Here is a 23,551-nt window from a genome sequence, read left to right on the forward strand (position 1 = left end):
TGAGGTCAGACCACAGTCTTGACTGCTATTCATATTTAGCTATGTCTTCTGGTGTTTAAGTGGTATGAGCCTTGACAGTGGATACTCTGTCACAGTATCCAGTGCCTGAAGATGAGGTATTAGCTGTGGAATAGAGAGGGCTCCTGTGCATATTGGTACAGATCTGTTATTGTCTCTCCAGTTAAAGTGGCTCACCAGTGTCAGAGTGAAGCGTTTGAAAAAGAGCCACTGCCCCGTGTGTTTTGAGTCATGGCTGCCTTGTCTCTAAATCACCTTTGTTCTAACCTCACATCTATGCACTGAGGAAAACATACACGCACATTCCTACATCATCTGAATAAGTGCTATGGATAGGACAATGGTGGCTTTTTAGTACTATGCCTTATTCTGTTGTGGAAGAAGAAAAACACCAGGGTACTTTGTCACTTTCCCTCACCTGCTTAAGATTAAAAGCCAAGGTAAATGTTTGAAGGTCTCTGGAAATGTCCCACCACTTACAGCTGTCATGGCTTAGTGTAGAAATGTTCACTCAAAACAATCCTTCATCCTTGGTTATCCTGCAGGCCTGAGAAAGACTACAGTAGGTATAATTTACTGCTTTAAAACCCACTTATTCCAACACTTTGTGGGTAGATACCTTTGTGGATTGTTCAGTGAAAGTTTAGGCACATCATACCTGTCACCCCATGCTTTGTAATTTAGGGATTGTGTTGGAATTACCCCTATTTTGTGAGCATGTTATTATGTTGTTTTCAGCGTCTAACACATGCATACAGTAGCCTCTGTACCTCCTCAGGCTATCAGAACCATTATCCTCTTTTTCCAATGACGTGATGTTGAAGAAAGTGAAGCTCAGGCTTTTATAAATGTGATTATTTAATTTTCTGCCTGTTTCCAGCTATTAATCTTCTTCACAGTGCCACACGTAATACAGATCACAGCATCCTGGCATCGCAGCCCCACAATGAAACCCAAATAAAAGAGCTCCGATTGGAATATTGTATCTGTGGATTGCGGCCTGCAGCTAATAAAGTTAATGGAAACCGCAGTCGATGCTGGATGTCGTGTCGTTCTCTGTCCCTGGTGCACGGAGGCAAGAAGACGAGACAAAGGAAGACATGGCTGGTTTCATTCTCAGGAGCTCAGTACGAGCCAGCTGTGAACAGGGAGGGAATTAGGTCAGCCCCACTTAGTGAGTCACATTTTTGGAAACGCCCACACCAATAATGACGATGCATTTCTTCAGCTCTTTTCATCATCTCCCTTTATTTAAATACATCTTTTTGGGACACTTGTCGAGCATAAGAGCCACCAGGTTCAAGCGTAATGGTGGTTGAGCTCTCCAAAAAGCTTTTGTTTTGGGATTTCTGGAGGAGTTTTTCCCCTCCAGATTGCTGGGGATTTCCTCTCCTCCCCGTGGGGACATCCTGTTATCTGAGCTGTGACTCAGCGGAAAGACCTGCTCTCAGTGATTGGACCTTTTCCCCCCTCTAAATTACTACGTTTGATTAATACAGGCAATTATTCTAATCTAAAATTCCACATTAAATACTTTGGTTCCATTTTGCGGCATTGCACTTGATGTATTTTATCAGGTTAGGGAATATATCCATTAAGTTCTTGGATTGACATTCATGAAAGGAAATTAAATATAAATCAATCATTCTCTTCTATAACTTTAGCAGCTGTGTGTGAGACGACTCAGGTCTGGACGAGAGGAAATATGCAGGGGGAAATTAATACAACAGCTCAACTCTAAAATGTAATTTTTTGAGAAAGGAAAAACTTAGTTGTGAAACCATTCTGTGTGGTTCAAGAAGGTAGGAGAGGGTTGAAAATCCAAAGTTTATTTGTTCAGACCAAATCGCTTTTATGGTTAGGTAGGTAATGTAGTTTGGAGGACATTGACCAACCCACTAGAACTGAAATCACCAGCTCAATTTTGCAGTAGTTAAAGAATAAGTGAGCTAACTTGGCTCTAAGGACGTCAGTCGATCGGTTCAACATCTGAGTTGAAGATTATATATAATATTTATTAAAAAAAAACACTTAGCTGTCTGACAGCCGGCGCGTTGCCCTACTGGACCCAATTCAGTACATGGATCCAAGAGCACAGCTTTAGGGAATCTAAATCGGCATATTAGCCAGTCATCGTCATGGTCCCTTAAGTCTCTTTTTCTCCTGATTCTTCCATTGGCGGAGTCCTCCTGCAGTGCCATCATGCAGCATTACGCACCGGTTCACCACAGTATTTGTTTACAACAATTTGTGATTGTTAACACCTTGCCAACACAGCATCAACTAGTGGTATCCTCACCCCGAGATACAATTTGAAGACAAAATAAAGTCTAATAGGCAAACACACTTTTCTTCATGCAGGTTTTGTCACGAACAGTATTAAAGTTAGGACCGATAACGAGGACATTGTTTGAAGTGTAACGATTGCGCGAGAGCTTAACAGACTTTGACATTTGATGATATATGCACAGTATTAAAGACAGATATTTAGTTATATACACTGTGTTCTGCAGTTATCTAATGCTAGGGTATTTGATGCTATCCTGTATTCCATGCAGTCGGGCCATCTCCTCCTCCTGCGCTCCGTAGCGGACAATGTGACGGCGAGACAGCGCCGATTAAACATTAAGAACGAATTTTGATTTAAGATTTGAGTTTTATTTTACAAGGTGTTTATGGAACAAGTATCACTAAGTACAAGCACAAATAACACTGCTGGATTTAATCTTCATGGTAACGTGGATGATATAGAGTGAAAAAATGTGCGTGAGACATATCAATACTTGAAAATATTACGAGTAATCGTTTTTCCCATTTACTTTCTGCAGTCTGACTTCAGTTCACCACCTCACCATCTGCGTCGCCAATTCCTATTGTCTCCAAAATGTGCGTACGCATGGGTCAGAGTTTGCGTGGAGGACCGCACATTCTCCCGTCAAGTTTGTTTTTTATAAATCACAACCTTTGCGTGGGAAGTGACATTTTCAGCCCCGTTTTGTGCGTACGCCACGTTTATAAATGAGACCCCTGACCTTTGCCCTCAGCTTCTAGCATGGCCCTTATAAATTAGACAACAGCTTGGTCGAGGCTGCTCTGTCACACAAGGTATCTCCAAAGAGTAATTAACATCACTGCGGACGCTGATAGAACTAAAGGCCAGTTGTGCCTGAGGGCCTCTTGTTAAACAGCTGGGTGGGGTGAACTCTGGCCTCCCTGACTCGTACTTTAGTTAACAGTCAGTTTGTCGTTTTCTTCTCCTCACTAAAAAGTCTCTTATTAATGGTTTTCCTGCAGAGTCACACCCAAAATGTGCCTTCATACTGTAGCAGAGTGAGTATGTAGTCATGATGGAAGATGCTGTAAAACCTTAAATCATGATGATATTTCACTGACATCATTGGGATTTGGGGATTCTTGCATCCAATAAAGGCTGAAGACAAAATTGCATTTGAGTTAAACAGCCAAAGCCAACATCAACGTTACAGCTGTTTGCACCTTGTTTGCCTTTTTCTTGTCCAGGAACTCCATGTTTGAGTAAACTTGTGCTCCCTGGCCTCCTGACTCATAGTCTGAATCTTGTCCAAGTTTAGTATCAGCCATTTTCCTCTCTTCATTTCCTCCTTCACTTAAGCTCAGCACAATGATCTCATTTTCATGTCTATAGTAAAAGAATTACTGGGGCAACAGCTCTGGATCAGGATGTGTAGGTGGATAACGTAAGTCTGGAATTTATTAATCTGTATCAGGCTTCAAGGGACATATTTATTCATCAGTTTGAGAATTTGTTGAAGTCGTAAAGACCCCGGCTTCAGGGGAATCATTTAAATATATATTTTGTCAACATGTGGTCTATTTTGTTTACAGCGATTGTCACCTCAGCTTCAAAGGACCCTTACTGCAGATTACTACTATTTGTCGTGAACATATTTATATCAAATACATATAACTGCTATTGGATACTTTTTTTTAATGAAAGACAAGGATTGTAAAGCAGCTGTAATCTATATTTTTATAATTGCAAACTAATGAATCGAAACTCCCTGTAGTGTTTGATAGCATGAGAGCTCAATCAGCTGACCCCAAGTTTGGGAAAGGATGTATGTCTGTCCAAATTCCTCTTCCAAAGAAAACTTAAGGAACTGAATAATATCCATGATGTGATCCGAGAATTCTGCCGGATTTCACTCTTTTCAGCCGGATGTCCGTTACCTTCCCCTATCTTTTTGTTGTAATTTTAAACTCCGGTCGATTTATGAGGACTATGGTTAACTGCTCCTTAGATCTCTGCAGGGTAAATCCAGACAGCTAGCTAGACTATCTGTCCATTCTGAGTTTTCTATTGCATGACTTAAACAACTTTTGAACGTACACGTTCCATCATAACAAGTTCCTTCCCGAGGCTATTTTGCAGCGACACCGTGGCTCTGTCCAGTACTTAGTGCCACCCATGACAATTGTGATTGGTTTAAAAAAAAAAAAATGCCAACAAACCAGAGCACGTTTTTCTGAATGCTGTGTGGACTAGCCAGACCCTCCGCCGCAGCGCTGTGGAGGAAGGTCTGGCAAAACGAGACTACTAACCAGATAATCTGACGGAGAATTACTGAAATAATTAAATAAGGAGTAAGCCTACAGAACCTGATTGGCATTTCTCACTTTCTTAATAATCTTTAACTAGCCTGCTCTTGAATGGGTTTCATTGGTTACATGTGGTACTTGTTGTTTATAGACATTTTGAGATATATTTTTCTGTTATCTTTCTTGCCCAATCAGATCAGCTGTGTTTTCAGATGTTCTATAGACTATTTCATATTTCAATCTTCAGGATGTTTGTGAAACAAAGTCAGATGTTAAAGGGGGGTTCTGTTGATACTGCCAGCAGGAGTTTTCTGCAAAAGAAAGGCTGACTTCTTATAATGAACAGATGTCTAATTCCAGACCTTCTGTGTGTCCTTCTTTGCCAAACCACTTCCTCACAGTAGTTTAACAGGGCAGTGAGTCCAGACCTGAAACTGAGACTTTTAAGCCTCTCGCCCCTAGTTACAGGTGACCTCCATCCAACAACCTACAAACAAAATACTTACTCAGGGTTTAATAGTCGCTTAGGTCTAGAAGCCTCTCTGTAACTATTTTAAGTGGCAGCTGGCATTGTTTCCTGCCAGTGTCACAGCCCTAAAAATAAGTTTTTAAGTGAAGCGGAGAGTGTCAGAGCTGCCAGAGTCTGAATGTTCGAGATTCTTGGAGAAAAAGAACCTCTTCGCCTGTCTTGTGGTGTTTGACAGAAGAAAACCAGAACTGTTTGTCTCTCTCTGCTTTTGCGCGTTCCCGGGGAAGGTAGATACATTTGAGGGGTGAAATGTGCAAACAATTGAGAGAGCAACTGTGCCCTTTTTTTGAGGGTCAGCGCTCATCATTATTTATTCTCCCTGCTCAATTAGGCCGTAGAGCCTGTAAGCTCTCAACCCCCGCGGGGAGATTGGAGCGGACACAGGTGGACATGCAGATACACACATTTATGCATGAGCACACAGATACTCAAACAAACCTCTGCCTGAGGTGTGCACATGCAAGGCTGCACACACAGGCAGGGAAACCGATGCAGGTGGGACACATCAACAAGCAATAACTCAACACATGCATCCTTCTGCCCACACACATCTTTTCCACCTCTCGCCAATCCAAACTGATCTCATAGTGACTTGTTTAACCTCACATGTTTTTATTTACTGAGTTCTTGTTTGGAGGTAGGGGTCCAGTGTTCGATCGTACAGCAGTGGCGTAGGCAGAAATAGTATTTTGGGCGGGCCAGTACAAAAGTGAGTGGGCCAATTTCAAAAAGAAGAAGTAGCAAAAAGGACAAACTGAAAAAAAACAGCTACAATTTTACCTTCCAACATACTGCATTACAACGGCAATAGCAGTACTGTCTACAACATGCTCAACCAACAAAGCTCAGTCTAAAAAGTTTCTACCCAACAATATAGATGAAAACCTGTCGATTTTAACCTATTCAGGCTAAAATATATTTGCACTGGCAGAACCAGCAGCATTGGCTCTGCACAGCACTGTTATAAAATTAACCATTTTATAGCACAAAGTGACAACTAAACATTAATCCAAACAGCAGAGAAGGCGTTTACATACTGCATGACATAGAATAGCCTACATCAGACAGAAATCGCACATGTAACATATCCTTTCTGCATTCATAACAGCATTGTTGCTTCAGTACTATGGTCAGATCATGAGCAGCAAATGTGCTACCAGCAGTAAAAGAAAATCAAAGAATGAAAACTTACAGCCAAGCATTGTTTGAATTATGAAAAATGAAAAGTGGCCAGCAAAGCGACAAATCTTAGACAGTCCATGGCAGTGACAGGATCAAAGAAAACAAAAAACTACATCACTCACAGATAACTTATCTTCTTATTTAATGTGGGCAAAACACAAACGCGTTTCAGCTAGAAGCCATCATCAGTGTTCATGATTTCTTACTAAATAGGAAGGTTACTAGGTAACTTAAATAATAACGCAAGAAGCATGAAACACGTTTTACTTAACTCACTCAAACACACTCCTCTCTCGCTGATGGGCTGTCAGCTCAGCTGGGGAAATGTCTGCACATGCTGCAGAAAAGCTTGTCCTTTTTTACACTGTATTCCATCCAAGAAAACTGTCCATACCACTTTAAAGAGAAGCCATTGTTGTCGCGGTAACTTTTAACTTAAAAAGCCAGCTAGCTAACATTAGCTGCTCAAGGCAGCCCGGAGAGTCTGCCTGTTGTTACCATAGCAACCACCTACATTCCGAAGGCTTCCTAATTGTTTGATCCTTATTCTATGGTTCAAACAGTTTCGTTTTAATCAGAAGAGAATACACATTAAACACACACAGCTAGTTATGTTACTATTTCTTTTTTTTTTTTTTTACATACATTTGAATATTTTTCATAACAAAACGTATTTTGATCAAACTTGGCTTGACGGGCCAGTGAGTAAAGTGGGCGGGCCAGTTCCGCCCTGGCCCAATACTGACTACGCTCCTGTCGTACAGTAGACAGTGTGTTGATTTTATTGCCTGTGACCCAGCATGACCGCAGCAGAAACCATTGCCAGGTGGGTTGCTCCGCCATGCAGACTGAGGGATGCAGATGGATATCTGTGTCTCTAAGTGTTTCAGGATGGCTGGTACAGAGGCATTAGCTGCTGTCAGTAATTCACTGTCATGACAAACAACACATACACAAACACTTATTCCAAACAGAGTCTGGTGCTGCTGGTGGGTTTGTTGTATTGTTTAGTCACTATAGTAAGTCATCCAGACAGCCTGTTGATTAGTCAGTCAGTGAAGTTGCGTTCAAACTGCAGGCCTTCTTGTACTTAAGGCGTTTGACTTTTTTCTGGTTTTTAACTTGTTTATATCCTGAGGTTTACAATACATCTTCTAATAGCACAAAACGAAAGCAATAAAGATTTAAAGAGCAACAATTAATTGAAAACTATTTTAAGCCATGCTTGTGGCGTGGCTTTAGGGTGGTCAGTGGGTCAGTCTACCACTTTGGTCCAGCCTAAAATATCTCAACAACTATTGGATGGATTGCTGTGAAATTGTGTACAGGCATTCATGATCATCGGAAATTAAAGCCTACTGAGTTCGGTGAACCCCTGACATCTCCTCTGGTGCCATCATGAGGTTGACATTTTTGATTTTGAGTGATTGAAGTATGGCCGCACAGAGCGGCTAGCATGACTGTAAACTCTTACTTGTTATAACAGTGTAGCTTTTTTGCCATTCATGCTTTTCAGAAAGTGCATACCAGATATGTGTGACTTGTGTGGGAAAACATCAAAATTAGGACTCTTATTAGTTAGTTTGATTGTATCTGAAGCCTGTCAGTCAATCATATGCCTCATTGAGGTAAAAGTCTTCTCAAGGGACGTTCAAGGATCTCCACAGGATATGAGATCTTTTTCAGAGAGATGGAGGTGATTATTTTCATCTCCCGCAGTGCATTCCTCTGATAGTGGCCTCAGGAAGCAGTCACTGAAATGTTTAATTGTGTTTTGTGTAGCCTCTGTGATTTATAGTCACTAAGAAAAACAATTAGAAGTTACATTTTGTACAGCGAAATCTGCTCTGGTTATTTTAGTTCTGTCTAGTTTAAATTGTACTTATTTTTTCACGTTTTCTTTAACTTCAAAACAACATTCTTTTTGAGCCTCACTGATAAAAAGGCAACTTGTTCAGTCTATGATGTAGTATATATCTCATACTTTCATAATCTAACACACACGCAGACACTCGAGGACACCGGGGCTCTCAGTGTGTGGCCACACAGGATTTTCTCAAACAGGAAGTATAATCTAAACTATGTTGTCAACAGATAAGCAAATAGTGTAAGATTGTAAACAGACTACCCACATCTGGGCCAGCTTTCACCTCTGTCCCTCATTCTTTTTTCTACCTATAACACTGTGGAGAATTCAGGCCTGGACTTCGTTTCTGCAGAATATAAGAACTCAGTCTACCTAAATAGGCCCAATGGTGGAGACACAGGCTTTTAGTCTTTCTTTAATTTGGCATGGAATGAAAACCGAATTGACAGACTTGGACTCAACTGGGGTCAATTGGTTTCCATTGTGTGCGCCCAAATGGTTACCGGTCCTAGTACTTCTAACAGTAGAGGCATGTGAGGGTTACCCTTGTAACAAAGAACAATGGAGGGCAGAAGTAAAGTGGAAGCAGCTTTTCATAATGAAGGATGAAAATCCTTTTTCGAACCATATTTTACGGTCTCAAGGGAAAAACACATGGAGCATATTATTGCGAGGTCTGAATTTATGAGGCAGAGATTATCGTGGCTTTAGTATTGCATGTTTTTATTTCTAGGTATGATATTGACTGCTGTGTCCTCTGATTCTGTACTGTAGTAACTTTTACATAAAATGCTGCATGTTTTTGGCCGATTACTCTAAAGTTGCAGCAGCAAAGACGAGCCAGCAGCATCACTGAAACTACAAGCGGGATCCAAGTCCTGTTTTCACCTGACGATGGATCTAGAGGAAAAGTCAGAGGATCACCAATGTTATTACAATTTATCCTGGAGGAACATGAGTGTCTGAACCACATTTCATAGCAAACCATTAAATAGTCGAAACATTTCACTCAAAACCACAAATGTAAACCTCATGGTGGCACTGGAGAAAAAGTCAGGGAATCACCAAAGTCATTCGGATTAATCCTCTGGGCACCATGATTATCTGTACAAAATGTCACCGCAATCCAGCCAGTAGTTGTAGATATATTCAGTCTGGACCAAAGTGTATGTCATCACCTCTATTCCTTTTAGGGGTACTTTCCTTAACCAAGCTGTCCCTGCCTGCCACTGTATATGCTGTCTGACTGTGAGCCAATCAAATCTAAGAAACACAGTGGCTGTGTATTAAATTGACTCTTGACCGGCTGTGTGTTACACTGCTTTGCTCTTCGAAAGAATAACATTTAAAGACAAGAAGATTCGGTAAATAAATGTCTGCTAGCAAATTATAAATCGTAACTCTAAATCTATTCTTCTTAAAACAGCAGGCTCTTCGTAAAGCCTGTTAAAACTTTTCAAATTATAAGACTTTGATTGGAGCCATGGTCACTGAGTTGACACATCAGAGTTCCTCTTCATGTGTTGGTGGGTTGTAGTTGCAGCTGCAGCAGCACTGTGCGTCTCGTCTGAACGCCACGGCTCCTCCGTCACTGCTTGAGAATGTGTGGCATGCTGGTTCCTGGGATGTCTCACCACTAAGTCATCAGCCTGGCACCCACACGACCCCCTGACCTAAGCCCTGTCCAGCCGCTCACAACCAGTCACATCAAAGGGAAAGGCAGAGGGGGTGCAGGAGGTTGAGCCGTAGACAGGAAGAGGTGGACAGGCGCAGACTTGCTTGCTCACACACTTGCTTATTTCTTTTACACACAACATTTGTTTATCTCCAAGTCTGTAAAACCCAGAGCAAATAACAGTTCTCCTGAATGCAGCACAAACTGATAATTTTACTGTTGTGGAGAACATCTGCTTATAGCTATGACATGGAGATGGGTATACACACATACATAAATCAATATTATGTGTGTGTGTGTGTGTGTGTGTGTGTGTGTGTGTGTGTGTGTGTGTGTGTGTGTGTGTGTGTGTGTGTGTGTGTGTGTGTGTGTGTGTGTGTGTGTAAGAATGAGTTTATTTAGACTGAATTCCAGTCAGCATGCTGTGTGTCAAGAAAACTAGATCTGTGTAATGTGACAGCAGCAACAGGAACATGTTGTGTTTATGAAGTGAGTACAACTCACATTTCAAGGCCTTTGAAAAGATTTAGCTCTATCGCCCTGTGGGTGTTTCATAATTGCCTGCATCAGCTAAAAGGAGGTTAATGTGGAAAATAAGATAGATCAAATAGAAATAAACTGATTGGAAGCAGGGGTATGTATTGTCAAAGAACAATTCCTCTACATATTTGACTTCTTTCTCTATATTTGGAAACCTTGGTGTGCATTATCATGCTAAAACATCATCATTATTAAACATCAGAAAGATGATTAATGATTAAGTGCTCATATCGAAACAAACTTTGCAAAGTGCTTCACAACTGAAGATAAAATAAAAAGAGCATTATCAGGAAAAAGGTGGCTCGAATGTAAATAAAAACAGTGAAAAGAAATGTAATTAATTAAGATAAAAGAGACTTAAATTTGTTTGTAGACTGCAAAAAATATCTCAATCAGTGAAATTGGCCATCATGAAGAAACCATCTTTTATCATAAGGTTACATTGCTCACCTTATATTACTTCTTCTGCTTATCATTTTATCCACATCTGGCTCTATAAAAGTGTTTACATATGGTCTGAAGTACAGATTCATATTTTTTTCAAAAATTAGGCATTTTCAGTCCCGGGAGCAGAAGCACGGAGTCCCAGGAAATTGTTTTGTTTTCAGATGTAACTTCAGCTACATAAAAACGTGTTGGTAATATCAAGAAGCATTAAATGCAACAACAAGGAGAAATATCCATAAACATATGGGTTCCCAACCTGACTGCTTTAGTGTATTATTTGGTGGTATTAAAAAAAATTAAGGCAAAAGAACGGCATTTATGTTAATCAGCATTAGAATGAAGATAACATAAACTTTGCATGCAGCTTAAACTTCACTGGGCTGTGAGGAATATGAAATGTCAAGTTTATTGCCTGTAAGATCAGCCTCATTGAAGTGATATTTAACAATTATATATATATATATATATATATATATATATATATATATATATTATTTTTTTTTTTGTATAAACAAACGGCATACGTTTAAGCAAGTCATTTGGCGATTTAATGTCATTATTTAAAGCTGCGGCAAATTCCATATTCTGTTACAGAGCGCTGGTGCACACCGACCTGCATTCCACCGGGTGCAACTGTGACACGGCCGCCATAGCCATTTTGTATGTGATGTGCCTGTTTGATTTACGCCTAAAATGTAAAAAATTTTCCCCAGTTTTCCTGTTATCATATTTCTTTGGAAACAGGAAATGGTTTGGATGTGGATTCCCGGGAATCCCTTTTTCCGGGATTAAACCCTATAGTCTGAAGTATGTGTGAGGTGTGCACATTCGCACTGCACATTAATCTCTTATAAAACCAATGCAAAGCGGTAGAGTAGAAGGCCCTCCAATGTTCAGAGTACATCCAGGGGTGCCTCTAGGAGGTATAGCGGTCGTCTACCAATTGAAAGTTCGGTGGTTCAAACCCTGGCCTCCCTGGTCTACATGTTGAAGTGTCCTTGGGCAAGACACTGAACCCCGAATTGCATCGGTGCGTGAATGTTTATCTGATAAGCAGTTGGCATTGTATGGCAGCTTCGGCCGCCAGTGTATAAATGTGTGTGTGAATGGTGCCTGTAGTGTGTAAAGCGCTTTGAGTGGTCGTTAAGACTAGAAAATCACTATATAAATGCTGTCCATTTACCATCCACCGTTATAAATATTGTGCAGTTGCCAAATCGATGCCTTCTCAACTTACTGTTTTATTCACATTTCATTTTTCTCTCTACAAGGCAACAGTGACACCTGGCTCTCTGCAGTAACTTTCCTCATGTTCTTATGTGTGCACACACTCGTATAGAAGAGTTATGACCACTTGCTCACACACCAGCTGACAGACATGGCCTCTCACACATGCAAATTCACGTTTGGGTTTTCTCGTGTCCACACTCTCTGACTCACAGCAAGTGTGTGTAAAAAGCCAGTTGAAATGTGGCGGTGTGTCGACCCCCTGACACTGCAGCGTGGCAGGGTTTTTGAAAACAGCCCCCCAGAGGAAAGTAGTGACGGGCTGAAAAAATGTCTAAAATTAGGTCTTCTCAGCTTTTTTCCCCCAAAAGTTCCACTGAAGATTTATTTCCTTTCTGTATCATCTCACTATGTGCAGATTGCAGTTTGACTGTTAAAATGCACTTGCAATAACTTAAAGTTATTGTTGCTGTCAAATGGACACAGTCTGTGCCAAGATCTCCCAGTGGGGGAATGTAAAAGTGTGTGTCTGGGTGTGTGTGCTTGTGCACGTATTCATGCAGATGACCTTAAATCATTTCTTGGTTGTTGGTTAGGTTTACAACTATGTCAAGAATTTCTTCTATCCACAATAATGGTTCCAGCCTGTCAGTGCAATTTACCCCCAACACTTTGTTCTTCTTCTATAGCGTACTGAATTTACTGCACAGTGATTTATTTACTAATAGAGACTATGTTCACTTGACACAGGTCTTAATGATTTTGTTGTTGTTTTTGCTGTTTTTCTTTTCTTTATTGGACAACAAAACACAGAAAGCCTCCCACTATTGTCCCAGATTCTTGAAAAGCCAGAGTTCAGTTTTAAATAAGCTGTTGGATTTGCTCTGTAATGAAAAACAACCTAAATCATCTCAGCTGGTGATGGATGCCTTCCTCCTTATCAGTGAAACAATGCAAATGACCAGTGGACCAGGCTGAGTCGTGCATGATCTTACAGGTGTCCTTTATTTTGCTGTAGGAAGAGACGGGAGACAAGAAACATCAAGTTTGTCTCTCGCCACTGCAGCCAAACGTCACACTGCTTATAACTTCTGAGCTGGAACCTGTCTTTTGCCTCCCGCTGAGTGTTTACACGACCAATCTGTGTCTGCATTTCTTGCCTCCCTTTTGCAGCTGAGCACTAAGCTCATCTCCCCATTCTTCTCCCTCCATAATATCTGACTGTTCAACCCCACAGGGAGCGTATCCACATGGGAACTAAACTGTGTAAATACAGACGAGGTAGTGAAAGGGAACAACACTTACTGTAAACTCCACACCATCTTATCTGTTTAGTGCATGGGGATATGATGTTTATTTTATAGGGGAAAGGGCCCATTACAGGACAATTTTGTCTTTAGAAACACTTGAGCTGACCCTCCGTGATGCTGGAAGGCTGAGAGAGGCTTCATATAATGGACTTCTGCTCTTTCTTGTTGTCATTTTAGCCCTCATGCTCGGCTGTGATCTGGGTAGCTTAGTCTCAGCATGCATACCACCAGCAGCTTTAGAAAGAGACTGAAGGGAGTGCATTCTTCTCTTCTTTAGGAAATCCTTAATCCATGCAGGCTTGACTGTTTTTGCTTACTTTCTTGGCCATTCCTTGACATTTTCCATACTTTTCCCAGGGCTCAGGGGGTGGCAGCTTGATTGATGGGCTGATTTTGTGATGAAACATTGAACAGGACTGCTCTGTCATTGTTTGTTTTAACCCCCAGAAAAAGGTGTATCCATTACCTCACCGTCGGAGGGAGGCTGAACCATGTTTGAAGTTTGAACTAGGAAATACTCCTCCAGGGCACTTGAACCTGTCATACTCTAATCTGGGGAAGAAAACTTCTGACACTCAGCGATTTAAGTCTTTTTAGAGGATGTTTCTATATCATGACAGCCGACTCACTCATCAACTATGCTGATTAACATTTTTTAGTGACATGGGAGTGCAAAAATAGCTATTTATGTAGATTTGTGTTTCATTAAAAGCGACACATGTTTGACAGCTTCCAATAGTTTCCAAAAACTCCCCTGTCAAAGTTTGACATATTTGTGATCTTTGCGCCCATCATTGGTTTTCAGCTGCATTTCAGTTTCTCAGCTGAGTGTTGTACGCATTTTGTAATGCCCGTTGTCTTTTTAAAAGCAGCACATTGCTACAACACCAGATTGATTTCAACATGAACAAATATATTTTATATTTCTCTGGGGTACATGGGGGCTGGACAGGGTGAGAACTGAGTTGCTGGATGAATGCTGGCATTGTCTGCTGGGGCACACATACTCGCTGCCTCACACATACACACACACACACACACAGAGTTCCTCATAGCGTCCTCTTTTGTTCTTTCTCGAAGACCCTGTAACACAAATAAACATTTGCCTGCTTTAGATTTGGACACCACACCATGCACACCTTTTCTTATTTTTCCAGCCCGATGCCTTCCCAGGCGCAGTGGAAAAGCTGAATGCACCCACGCTCATGTGAGAGAGTGACCTTTAACCCCTGTCTCTGAGTGGCCTGCCCGTAAATGTTTCCTTCAAATGTGCTGCTCCTCGTAATGTTCCTCTCAAACGGGAAGTCCCCTCATCTCTGGAGCTTTATGGGGAATTTGGGAACATTTCTGATGTGGTTTGGTCTCATGTTATCTCCTCTGAGATAGTGGTGACTTCTGAGACACACATGTTACAGGAAAAGTTTGACATTTTGGGAAATATGTTTATTCGTTTTATCGTTCTTGAGAGATAGGCTGGTTCTCCGGGCTGCACGTATTTAAACGGATTTAATTCAGACGTGTGTTTGTTTATACTTGTACAGATTAGGGGTGTATCAAACGTGTCCACTAGGATGTCATGTTTAGCAAACCACAATGTAAAGAAAACATAGAAGAAATACAAAAATGGAAATCAATATTTTGGTGACAGTGTAAACAAACCACAATGTCCGTGAAACAAAACGTGAAAGAATTTGGATTTACCAGCGTAAATGGATGGGACACTGACACATGGGCAACAATATTAGGTGCCTTGAAGAGTTATTTACACACAGGAGGCCAAGTAGTCACGTCGGAACTCTCAGCAAGAAAGCAAAGTGTATTCCTCAAAATGTCAAACTATTCCTTTAAGCTATTGCAACACAGTAGAGGCCTGCCAGACTGCTAATATCTGTGGTATCCTATGTGTGAGCTCTAGTTCCAGTCTGTGTACACCTTCGATACACACACCACATCCTCAACCAAAGGCAAAGTTAGAGAGACAAAACACAACTGTTAGCCACATTTCAGATTTTTTGGGCCAGTCAGAGTGTGTTTTTCCAGTCTTGAAAAAGGCACCTTTATGTGGAGTGTGAGATCAGAGGATTGTAGCGTAAAAATAAGACGTAGGTCAGTGGGCGTATGCAGCTGTTTTTAGAAGTTCCTGAGAGAAAAGAGTGTGTGTTACTTTATTTTGGGCAGGAGGGAACGTGAGAGAGGTGTCGGGGGGAGGGCATTTAGGCGGTAGGGAAAAGGAGGAAGACATTATAGGTGATTTTCCACCCCGTCTGCACTACTTAAAACGTACACACCTTGTGTTTTTGAGGTTTCCACACAAAGCTGGCCTTGTGTGTCCTGAAACTGCCCAGGAAGCGAGATCAGTCATGGGAAAGAGTGTGATGGTTGACTAAGGATACAGTAGCCGACGTGGTGTCGGGTGGCCCCAGGATAGCTTAGAGAAAAAGGTTGTGTAGACTCTCAGTGTTAACTCCCACAAAGCTGTCACTGGAGATGGAGAGGATAATGGAAGCAGTCGTTTCCTTCTACCTCCAAATGATGTCAGCCACAGGGCAAACACAACTATAGATGTACAAACAACAGTTCAAGTTGCATGATCCAGATTAGCTCATAATGGACATAAATTGTGTTTTCATAACTAATAGATTCTGGATCATGTGCGCCTGTTCCACATTCTGGGTTCCTTATGAGTTTAGGCCATTGTGGCAGCGTCAGAGCACACAGCTTGGGCACACAACACCAAGCCTTAAGGTTTGTTCCAGTGTACAGTGGCATTATTATTGTTCTACAACTGTTTTCTTTTCAATGTACAATCTCTCTGCCAGGGATTTTTAATATGGATGGATAGAGGCTGGTGAAGGAAGGAGCGACGCCCGTCGTGCCTCCTGTGTCTATCACGGGGTAATGAAAGAGGCTTTTTAGCAGCGACAGCAGTGAGGCTTTTTCAGGCATTCCTTTGACATGACCTTATTGAAGGAACATGCTCAGGGTGGGGCGAGGACAAGCAGAAAGAGACCACTGTGCAGAGCTGTCAGCAGGATGGACAGATGAGAGAAAGAGTGTTGGTGTGATGGAGGGAGCAAGGAGGAAAGGGAGGGAGGACATCAAGGTGGACAACATTTACCCATGACATCACTAAGAGGAAAAGCTCCCCTCATTTTTTTCCTCCCACAGCATGTGCTAAACGTGTTAGCCATGTTGCATGTAATATACACGCTGACCAACCGGCTGGCTGATTTCCTGACTGGCAAGGCAAAAATATGAGTTACAATCCAGGTCTTGTGTTAAAGTGTTATTTGATTTAGCAGCAGAGCTAAAACAAACCCTTGTCTGGTTCATTTAGCTGAGATTATCAAGCGACTAATTCACACCTCCAGTGTACAGTAAAGACATTATGTGGCCTGTGTGTACAGTAAGCATGCGCTTGAAGCAGCTTTTTGTCCATCAAAGCTACCGAGTTAATGAAACGAAGGACTTAAGGGTGCATGATGGAGAGGTTAATTTGTAGAGGCTGTAATGTTTTCCGGTCCAGTTAACGTCACACATACATCATGAGCACCCTGTGCGTGTATTTCAGTGTTCTACTGTGTGTTTGGACACGTGTGCAAGTATAGTACGTGTCATCTTCATCTTGTCAAACCCTACATAAGTCTGGTTGAATAGGGGGTCAACATATTGTCTTAAAGAAGACGACCTTCCAGTTTAAACACTCAGGCGTAAGTTGTTTTCCAGACTTCCAGGAATTTCTGAAGGTCCTTGAATCGTCAATCAAAGTGCTGCTGTGTGCTTTTGAAACGATCCAGAGTGAAAGGAAGTGGGGTGCTCGCCTCATGGGGAGGTAATCAGCCATTTAGACAAAACTTTCCTACAGTGAATTCCTCGTGCCAGGCATTGGTGCCAATGCCTTCCCTTAGCGTAGCTGCTACAGCTATCACTGGCAATAAAAAAGCTCAGGGGGTGTATGCAGCTTCCCTCGCCAGACAAATGTAATCCCAATCTGTAGTACTGTGAAATGGTCTCGATCTTCTTTCCAACCAGATGCTCATATCAAAGTGCCAGCCTCCTTAAGGGCCACATGCTCTCTTAAGCTTTAAACTCATCAATTAAATGGACCTCAGCAGTGGAAACCATAAAGACTCCATTGTTGATACAAGTACAAAGACTAATTTACATTGTCAGTATACAATAACTTCTGTAAAACATCAGAAAAGAGTCAAAGTTGCCCATCACAATATCCTAGAGCACAAGGTAACGTTATCAAATGCCGTTGTCTAACTGCCAACAGTCCAAAACCCCAAAATATTAAAGGGGCTGTACTCGACATAGAGGTTAATATTATTAATAGCATCAAACAAATATTTGCTATGTAAAGATATAGAATCAGAATCAGAATCAGAAGGGTTTTATTGCCAAGTACGTTTTTTAACACATACAAAGAATTTGTTTTGGTGTTGTTGGTGCACGTCACACATTCTCTAGATGGAATATTAAACAATATAAGTATAGGTATAAACAATAAACAAAGTTAAAACACAAAACAAAACAAAACAGAGCGCACCAACACACCGTGTCACCATTCTGCGGCGTGGAGTAATGGCGTCCTGACCAGAGAATGAAGTCACACTCCCTCTGTGTGTTGTAATCTTTGTCTTGATAGCCGGTTCGTCAATATGTTATCACGTATTGAGGAATGGGCCATGAGACCAGCCCGCTGTTGAGTATAGCCCCTTTAAATTTACTACGATGGAAGATCAAGCCAAGCCGTCCTCACAATGTTGGACATTTTTGCTTGTGAAAGTAGGTGCTGATTAATATTATTTTGAGCGTCTTATCGTTGCAGCTCTAATCAATAAAACGATAAAAATGCCAACACAATACTTTTTTATACCTTACTTTGAGAAATTAAACCTTTTTCTCATTTAACAAAAGCCAAACTCGTCAAATTTAAAATTTTGTCTTAACACAAGCAGCTGTACAAGAACTCTAATAAAGCTCTTAGTACTTGACATTTGTCAATAGTCTGTTCTGCGGACACAGTTCAAGTGGTACCAGTAAAAACCAAGTGTTGAGTGTTGATACCTTGCCCTTCTGATAAACTTACAGCCGAGCAGGAAGTAACAACCCCTCTCTCAAAGTATTTCCTGCCACAATCCATTTAACAAACTCAAACATGGACTTTCATCTCTTATCGTAAAGTTCTAAAATGTTTAGCTTTGTTGTGTCTGCACATTTCATTTTCTGATAAACCAAAGACCGGTAATTATGTGGTTTACTTGCTTGTCTGGGGAAAACTACCTTTGTGACGAATATGCCTCATACCCTACACCTCATGACACAAATATTAGTTTAGTGACAGTAAACTTTGCTAATGCTCTGGTCAGAAAAAGGACTAGAAGTAAATATTCCTCCCATTAAAACACTCGGTGCTCCTCAGACATATGGCTGGGATGTTTAGGGCCCAGCTGTGCAGCAAATATGTCTGTCCTTGTGTTTATAAGTCCATAGCTCTTGGCAGTTATTATCTGTCTACTGTACATTTCAATACTGATCATAATTCTACTTTAATGTGATTTAAGTACACGCTTTATATTCTTTCCATCCTCTTCTTCAACAGTTTTTACAAGCTCAGGTTTAGCTGAAAAGATTTTTTGTTGTATGTCTGGTAACGTGACAGTTCCTCCACAGACCATTGCTTAACAGGTCTATCACATGGACATTTGTGAAGCAGACACCACCTCACTCACTTCACTGGCCTTAAATAGATTTAGCAGCCTTGATGGTTTATTTAACTGCAGCTGTAAGATTTTTTGGTGCGATTAGCACATAAGTGAAGTTCAGACTGGAATGGTGTTCATGTATTGTTGATTGTAAAATCAACCGCCCTGACAACGACATAGCTTTAAGAGCGTTCCCAAAAAAGAAAAGCGTTTGCTCCTGCCACGGTGAAGTCTGGGCGCCAGAGCAAAATCTGTGTGTGCAATGCAGGCTGCAAGTGCTTCATACCCTCACCTGTGATCAAAACCGCTTCCCCTGCACTGCCTCCCCTCATTGAAATTACTGGAGGCAGCGAGTTACCGCACGGCAGTGTGAAAGCCCCATTGGACTTCTACAGGAGGTCTAAAGGACACTCTTTAACATTAAAATCCTCACTGCACATGCAGTGCAGCTGTTCTTGTGTCCAGAGTTAACCTGAACACTCACCTTTCTCTATTAAGAGAGTTTCCTAATCTCTTGGGAACTGTAGTAACTCTTTGAAACAGCTCGTCTCTCTCTCTGCGGTTGCCAGGTTTGACACTCGTTGACCACTTGTTGCCAGCTCCTCTCTAATTTTTTTGGGTGGTAGTTCTGCCTCTGACAAGCCATCTGTGTAACAGTTTCCATGCTTGTTTGTGGCATTGGGATACGTGCTTTTTGTCACAACATCATCTCTGCATCTGTGGCGCCGGCCCAGGCCTATTTACATACCTGTGAATCAAGCAGGAGGCCCAGAGGAGAAAGACATGCAAATGTGCGTTTGCCTTGGCACTCCTCAGTGCCCACATCAAGAGCACTTCTCTCAGAGTGGCAGGGCGGTCCAGCAGCTCTAACACAGGTTGCTTTTTAATGAGGAGGGCAAACTGAGGGCTCAGACTGAGTGGTAGTTATTCACCTCTACAGGTGCTCCTTTGAAATTCATGTAAGAGGAAAAATGCACTCATGTGGTACAAGATGTACACTTCTGAATGTATTCAAAGGTTTGCTTTTAATGGCAGAGTTTTAGAGATGCTGTGATTTTAAAGGGGGCATATAATCAAAAACTCACTTTTTCAGGGCTTGTGCACATACATTTGGGTATCTGGAGGGCCTATCGACCTACAATCAGTACAATAAGAAAACGTTTTTATTTTTTGTGGGCTACCTAGATCAGAAAACATAGTATTCAACAAGCCATTCAAGCAATATGTCTGTTGCTAGCTCATCGCCATTTGTCAGTGTATTTGGAGCAAACTGACTTGCAAGTTGAAAAACAATTGAACAAATACATTGCTTTAATTAATATATTTCTCTTCTGTAGAGAGAAGTAGCACTACGGCTAAGGTGTTCACAAGAAAATAACTTACTTTCTTAGTATCCATTTTCTCCTCTGTGGCAGCAGACACAGGAGAGACAGTCATTTTGATTTACCCATACACGACTGTTGTCTAGGCTGTATTGTTTTCCATTACACTGTTCAGTATAATGGCAATCTCACTTTAAACCCATGATTGATTTCTTGTCATCCAGAGGGGGTGTTTCAACCTTTCACTCTGCTCTGCTTGATATATGAGCATGTGTTTTCAATTCAGAATCTCCAAACTTGGACTGTTTTGGTTTTTTGACAGTTTGATACAGCACTCTGACTCCCAGAAATCCTCCATGTTGAATGATCTGTCTCCATAAAGTAGTAGCGACCATCTTGTAGCCTATGTGTGGGCTGAGGTGCTGTTAAATATGATTGTAAATCACCAAATTGTGAGTCATACACTGAAACACACAGTAGATCTGGTCTTGTTTTCTTCTGCCTAAATGTTCCAGATAATTTTTTTTATTTTTATTTTTTTTATTTAAGGGTTTGTTCCTTTTTTAAATAAAAGGGTCCCAAAAGCATAATGTTAGCCATGACTGTGAAAACTCAACGATAGAAGTGGAAAAACACAGTGAGCCTCCAATGTTCAAGGCTTCCCCAGGTTTTAGGTCTCGAGACAATAGATCTGGCAATGGCTGACCACAGCTGTGTTTGTCCTGGGATGGTGTACTGGAGTAATTCCCCTCTTCCTCCAGTTGACCCTCTGGCCTGAGCCAGGTTATCCCCGAGGGGCAGAGGGCGGCCGGGGCCAGAGGAGGTGGAGGGAGGTCTGGTCTGTGGCTGCAGTCTAACTTACCCTTACTTCTTTCCTCCTTTGTACACCACAGCCACTGTGATCATTTCTGTTTAGTTTCCGGGAGATTTGACTAAACATATCAGCAGATGATTTTCAAATTCAGTAAAGCGAAGTTGACAATAGCGTCTTTAAGGAGCTATTCTTGGGGAGACCTTGTCAGGAATGCAGCAGCACACATGATAGAGCTGGGTTGTGTGCTTGAGATTGCAGCATCAGTTGGAGGAAAAAAAAAATCCACCCTCAGATACACTTACATTGATTTCATCTGCGTTTAATGCATTCCAAGTTTTACTGTGTGGTCAAGTGTTGCGGCTGAGTTTTTGGTTTCCTCAGGTTACCTTAATGTGCAGTCTATTTCTACTTCACTTGATTGTGATTTACATCTGCGTATTTTGTCATTCTTGCTTTATGATGAATTCAACTGCTGTTGGTGTTTCAGAACGCTGAATATGAATCTCTCTTTCAATTAATATCAATTGTAGTTGCACTGGAAATATAGCAGCATGGCATAACATTTTCTGTGTTGGGCGGGTAATCCATGTCAATAAGAAAACTAACATGATCGATACAGGAATGTCCACTACAAGTATTGAGTGCCAATAAACGTTTCTGTTAACATCCTTATTTGTCAGGTACACTTAAGTTTTTTTTTTAAATCTGAACTCTGGTATTGCTTTTATTCAATGTTAGATTTGTTCTTCAGCTGTTACATACAGTATTTTATTAAATGTGTAATGCAGCGCACATGAATGCAGTGCACAATAAGACTTTTTTTTTCACTCAACACTTAACCACGCATGTCCGGCTGGGCTTTTCTCTCCTGCCTCTTCTGCTGCCACATGAAATAGACCAAACTATATTTCACAATGAGTCATACTTCATAAAGAAGTGGGTTGTTTGTGAGAGAAAAAAAAGGCTTTCTGCTTCTTCTGTCAGACAAGTTTGTGTTTTATGATGTACTGTGCAGACTTTGTGGAACACAATGTGCTTTGTTTTTGTATCTGCATGGGTTTGTCTGTCCTACATTCAGCGGTATGCTGGTTGTCATTCTACTCTTGAACTACAGATTTCCCAAATCTTGTATAAATGTGGGATTTCCCAAGCTTTATCTTGCTAATTCACCCAATGAAAAAAAAAAAAAAAAAAGCACAAAGGTTTTCACAAAAACAAATGTATTTCCTGGCAAACGTGAATCAGTTCTGAGTGGCAAAACAAAGGGCTGAGTGTGTTGAGAAGCTCTCTCAGCCAGTTATGTTTTTGGCAGCCGTGCCAGAGTGACCTTCTCAACTGTGAAACGCTGAGATCTGCTTTACGTTTGCACCTGTTGGGAACACAAATGATTTAAACAAATGCAGTCAGATGTCTCTGAGATTACGTTGCTGCAAGAGGTGGTCAATGCCTTCACAAGAGACCAAGCTCTGTCTCTAACCTTGTCTACATTCACCTCTCTGTATCTGTCTTTCTTTTCTCTGCATGTCATCACCTTCTGTTTCCTGCATAACTCACTTTTTACCCAGTTCAGGTACTGTCAAACCCAACGTAACTCTACTATTTTTTATAAATTATTTATTATTAGTTGAAAGTACTGTATTCTATAGAGAATGTATGGGAAAAGAAGAAAGAGCAGATTTGGCATGCAACAAAGGTAACAGGGCAGCATGCATCTTCAGCTGCTTTTCTTTTGAGTGTAAAAACTGTCTGCGTTGAGTTCATGGACCTGTGCATCAAAGGGTTATTGTGAAATGTGGTTGTGTAAGACAGCCCATGTTGAGGCTTGAGCATGATTAGGATGTTATCTGATAGGGACCAGGCATGTTTGGATGGTTGAGTTCTTCCAAAATAAAAAAATAAAAAAGCATCTTAAAGCCACAAGAAACTAGCTGGCACCAGACATCTGGGATCTCTGAACTGAGCTTTGTTTTTTTGCTGAGAGCAGATCCACAACTGTTGTGTGTTGTGTAATACCAGAGAACAGAGTTAGATGTTAAAGGAAAGCTGTGGTCATGGTGGGGAAGGGGAGTATCCTCTGTCTTGCTAACTTCTCACTTATTTTACTACTTGCCACTAGGGGTGTCACGATACCAAAGATTCAGTAGTCGGTGCCAATACCAGTAAAATAACACGATTCTCGATGCCGATTTCGATACCATGGTAGAAAAAAAAGGATTTTCTAAGATTCCATGTACTTTAACTCTGTGTGTCCGCACCTTTTAGCTGTAATCATGACGGCTTTCTCTAATGACAGGATGTGGATGGGACTGGTGCGTCGCTGTAAATCTGCTC

At 41.3% G+C, this 23,551-nt stretch overlaps 1 protein-coding gene across 1 annotated transcript in view; it reads left to right on the forward strand.

Moving 5' to 3' along the window:
- The window catches only part of p3h2 (prolyl 3-hydroxylase 2), a 58,898-nt gene that overhangs the window by 18,833 nt on the left and 16,514 nt on the right, over positions 1-23,551 (forward strand). The window lies entirely within an intron of this gene.

Source organism: Sander lucioperca, chromosome 11 (assembly GCF_008315115.2).
Source record: "Sander lucioperca isolate FBNREF2018 chromosome 11, SLUC_FBN_1.2, whole genome shotgun sequence".
NCBI lineage: Eukaryota > Metazoa > Chordata > Actinopteri > Perciformes > Percidae > Sander > Sander lucioperca.